The sequence below is a fragment of the Rhinopithecus bieti genome, unplaced genomic scaffold (assembly GCF_001698545.2).
Source record: "Rhinopithecus bieti isolate Rb0 unplaced genomic scaffold, ASM169854v2 scaffold_80469, whole genome shotgun sequence".
Lineage (NCBI taxonomy): Eukaryota > Metazoa > Chordata > Mammalia > Primates > Cercopithecidae > Rhinopithecus > Rhinopithecus bieti.
The window spans coordinates 59541-64674 of NW_016829361.1; the positions used below are offsets into that span (position 1 = coordinate 59541).

General features: G+C 34.0%; 1 pseudogene; it reads right to left on the bottom strand.

Annotated features, from left to right (window-relative positions):
- Nucleotides 1–3875: 3875 nt before the first annotated feature.
- On the bottom strand, nt 3876–4784 carry LOC108523954 (olfactory receptor 52E4-like; annotated as a pseudogene).
- Between the last annotated feature and the right edge of the window lie 350 nt (nt 4785–5134).

A 5134-nucleotide genomic window follows, 5' to 3' on the forward strand; every position in this document is an offset into this window, starting at 1 on the left:
CTTTCTTGTATTTCTTCCTCGTTTTGTGTATTTTCTTCAGTAAACTAGCCATTAAGAGAAAACATCTCTCAGTGTTTTTGGTACTTGTGCTGATTGGTAACTGCAGCATAACTTTCAGCTAGGGTTAGTAGATAAACAAAAAAGAATAGGGAATCTTCCTCTTGCTTTCTGGCAATCAGAGACCTTTCTCCTTTCCTGTGGATATGGGGTATATCTTCATTTTTTCTTGCAGATGCAATCTCCTGTATCTCTGCTGGATGCTTGCCCTCTAATGGAAGGAAAAAAAATAGAAGAATGATGATGATTATTTTTTTCTTACAATATTCACAATACAAGTCACCTCCCCAAATTTTGACTCTGTAATTCATTCTGTTTGAGTTTTTAACTTAATAGAATCCTCAGTTAACTGTTATTAAATTTTGTCCAGATTTTTATTTCAATATACAGGAGAGAATAACTGTAGTGGATTCACTGCAACTTGGTCAATATTCCCCCTTTTTTTTTTTTTTTTTTGGACAGAGTCTCGCTCTGTCACCCAGGCTGGAGTGCAGTGGCACGATCTCAGCTCACTGCAATCTCCGCCTCGCGGGTCAAGTGATTCTCATGTCCCAGTTTCCCCAGTAGCTGGGATTACAGGCATGAGCCACCATGCTCGGCAAACTTTTGTATTTTTAGTACAGACAAGGTTTTGCCATGTTAGCCAGGTTTGTCACCAACTCCTGGCCTCAAGTGATCCATCTGCCTCGGCCTCCCAAAGTGCTGGGACAACAGGAGTGAGCCACCCCGCCTGGCCTGGAATATATTCTTAATATATGTAAAGTTTTAAGTATTTAAGTGCAGTGTAACAGTTGGAAATAAGTCCTATGGAAAAAATAAAGCCAGGAGAATAGGGGTGTTGTATGTGTGGTAGGATGTATATTTATTATAGGATTATCAAGAATCACAGAACAGATGCTTTGTAAGAAAATATTTGAAGACAATGAGCAATTTACCAGACAACTTTTTGATAAAGGAATATTTTAAGCTAAAGGAATACCAAGCCTAAAACTCTGAATTCTGAGCTGCCCAAGAAATCTGAAAGAAATAGGGAAGTCAACATAGTTTGAGAATAATATGAGAAAGAAAGAATATGAGGAGAAAAAGTTCAAGGACATTTCAGGGACCTAGTAGATATAGAAAACCCAAGTTACTCTAAAGTGTTGACTTATATTATAATTAATAATGAGAGCCATTGTGTGACTCTCAACTTCATTGAGGTATAACTGCTATGCAAGAAAGTGCATATATTTCAACTGTAATATGTAATCACCTGTGAAACTATGTCCATAAAGATAATAAACTTTTATTAATATCTTTCAAAATTTCTTCATGTACCCTTGAAATACATATATATCACCCTTTGCTGTAGTCCACCCTCAACCCAGGTGGCAGCTGCTTAGTGACTATAGATTAGTTTATTTTCATTTTTAGAAATTATATAAATATATATGGATATATATGCATACATAATGTTACAGTATGTCCCCCCTTCTGGATTATTTCACTAAGCATAATTATTTCAATATTCCCTTCCATATTCTTGTGTATACCATCAGTCTGTTTCTTTATAATGTTATTTAATGTTTATAATATTATGTAGATATGCCTCTGTTTGTCAATCAAGTCATTACTTATAAATGTTTGGGTTGGTTTCAGTTTTTCAATATTATGAATAAAGCAGCTATAAACATTTGTGTATAGGACATTGTGTGAACATGGGCATTCGTTACTCATTTGTAAATACACTTAGGCATGACACAGCTTTGTTACATGCAGATATGAATTTATAGTTTAAACATCATCATTTCCCCAAAATGATTGTAACATTTACTTTTCCAATGGCAGTGTATAAGAGTAGCAGTTACCCTACATCCTGAATACTATTTGTTAGATTAGTCTTTTTAATGTTTGAACATCATAATAATGTGTGTTATATCTCATTGAGGTTTAGATTTATATTCCCTAATTACTAATGATATTCTGCATGTTTTCATGTAATAATTTACAACATCCGTATATCTTTTGTGAAGAGTTAATTAAAATCTTTTGCCCACTGTTATTGGACGATTGCTTTTCTTTTTACCTAATTATAAAACGCTTTTTATATGTGAAACACAAATCCATTTTCAGATATTTACAAATATTTTCTTGCAGTCTGAGATTTGCATTTCCATTCTCTCAATGGTAGTTTAAAAGAGCAGAAGCTATTGATTTTTGTGAAATCCGGTTCATTAATTTAAAAAATATGTCTGGTATTTGATCTTCTACTATAGCATTTCCTAAAAGTTTTATAATTTTAGGTCATGCATTTAGGCTTCTGATGTATCTTAATTTCATTTTTATAGGATGTAAGGTATAAAGTATATATTTTTTAATATGGTTACCTAATTGTTTCAAAACTATTTGTTCTATAATGAGTTGCCATAGTAGCTTGCTGAAAATCACATATGACAATTGCTTATCTCTTTATTTATGTGTGCCCGCAATAATTTCTCTCTGCACTTTTATATATTTTGGAGGTTTTATATATATACACACACACACACACAATTGTATTTCTAAATATTTTATATTTTCAGCTGTCTTAAATGGTATTTCTGTTTTATTTATAGTAGTATGCCAATAGTATAAAAGAAATACAAGTGTTTGTGTAGTGAACTTGTATCCTGTGAACTTCTGAAACTCATGTCTTATTAGTTCTAGTGACTTTTAGTAGATTACCTAAGATTTTCTACATAGAAACATCATGCTATCTATAAAGTTTGTCTCTTTTCAATACCAGAGATATTTATTGCCTTTCACTTGCCTCAATGCATTTTTTAAAACTGTCAGTAGAATTTTGAATAGATGTGACAACCTTGCATTTTTTTCCTGACATTAGAGATAAACATTTAGTCATTAATCATTCAGTGCGATGAAAGCTGTCAGTTTTGACAAATGTCTCTTATCCAGTTGAGGAAGTTCCCCTCTTTTTTTAGTCTTCTGAAATGCTATCAGTGATTGATAATGGATTGTGTCAAATGTTTTTTATGCATTTATTAACAAGATCATATATTTTTATTTTGCTTGATAATATGTTCATATATATTGGTTGGATTTCAAATGCATAAATTGCCTCTGTAGTTATAAGATAAACACTACCTGGTTATGATACATCATCATGTTATGCAGTCATTGAATCAATTTGCATAAATTTTGTTAATAATTTTTACAACTTAGTTTATGAAGAAATTTTGATTTTTTTTCATTTTTATATAATTTCCTTCTCTGGTTTTGTTATCATTGTAGAGTTGGCAACAGAGAATGACTTTGACTCTTTCAGAGACAGAATTGAAAGATAAATAACAAGCAGATGGCAACAACCCACTGCAGTAAACTAAGGAGTATTACCTAGATCAATCAATATTGACAGAAAAATAGGTAATTGAAGGACAGAATTATAAGGTGTTGATTTATAGGTGAAAGATTCAAGAATTGTATTCCACTAAAATTTTCCTTTTTTATCAAACTTCTACATAATTTCACTGGTGACATGAAGAACATCTTTGTCCCTACAAATTCAAGAATCTCATTTCATTATTTTACTTCATCCCACAATCTTGTCTTACTCTCAATGAGAAAAAAACTATTGAAAGTCAATATGGAAATTAGGTAAAGGAACCACTGAGCGTAAGTTTCAGAGGCCCTAATCATGGCTGAAGTCAGGTCCGAGTGGCCCTTTACCCAATGTCAATTTTGGATTCCCTGAGTGACATACAAGCTGAAGGATAGCCTGAAATACTTTATCATCTTAGAATACATTTCAGTCACTCTTTCTTTACAAACATTCTCACAACTCAGTCCCGAATTTGTTTTGTCCTAACTCCATAAATGACTAGATTTAAACAAGGAGGAACTACCACATACAGATTAGCCATGAGGATGTGAATGTACTGAGGAAAATTTCTACCAAACCGGTGAGTCATAAAGGAGAAAAATGCTGTTGTATAAAAGGCTAAGATGACACAGATGTGTGAACTACATGTGCTAAGTGCTGTGAGCCTGGCATCCCTGGAAGGAAGGCAGAAAACAACTTTTAGGATCTGAACATATGAGAGGGCAATGAGGATTAAGTCAAAGATCAGGATAGCAATGGTAACTAAACCATAGATCATGTTGACCCTTATGCTGGCACAGGCAGGATGAGCAATTCCCATATGTTCACAGTACATATGAGGGATAATGTAGTGTCCACAAAAGGGCAATCATTCAAGAAGAGGACAGAAAGGAATGGCAAGAAGCACTGGCTTTCCCACTACAAAAGAGGCCATGATGGCTAAAACTTTTTTGGTGAGGATAGTGGTATATCTCAATGGGTAACAGATGGCAACAAAGCGGTCAATTGCCATGGCCAGGAGTACACCAGATTCCATACCAGTGTGGGTATGAGTAAACAACATTTGGATGAGGCAGCCTTCAAAGCTTATTTCCCTAAGGTTGAGCTAGAAGATGGCAAGCATCTTGGGGATGGTGGAAGTGAAAAGACCCATTTCAAAAAAAGAGAGAAGAGCAAGAAAGTAGAAAATGGATTGATGAAGACTCTGTTCAGTCTTGATCACACACAGGATTGTGAAATTCCCCACAAGTGTGGTCAGATAAACAACAAAGAAAGGGAAGGGAATCCAAATATGGAAAGCTTCCAGACCTGGGACACCCAGGAGAAGGAAGGCAGTGGGATGAAAGGCAGTGCCATTCACAAAGGACATCCTGCTGAGGACTCTCAGAAGACACTTTACTATCTTCTTCAGTATTTCTAGGGAGACGTAAGGGAATAGATAGTGGTTAAATATGACTATTTATAATTATAATTTATAATACTATTTATATACTATTTATTGTAACTTATAATACTATTTATAACAACATGCTAATTAAACTCTTGAAAACATAATAGAAGGGAATTAGGATGAAATGTAACTATCAGCGACATTGAAATTACTGACTATCCCATTTAGCATTTCATGGAGTTGTGGAAGTCAGAAGCAGTTTTCTTCTAGTGGTCATATGATGTAGTGATTCATGATCATCCATAGCTTATTTTTCTGTAAAATGCTTA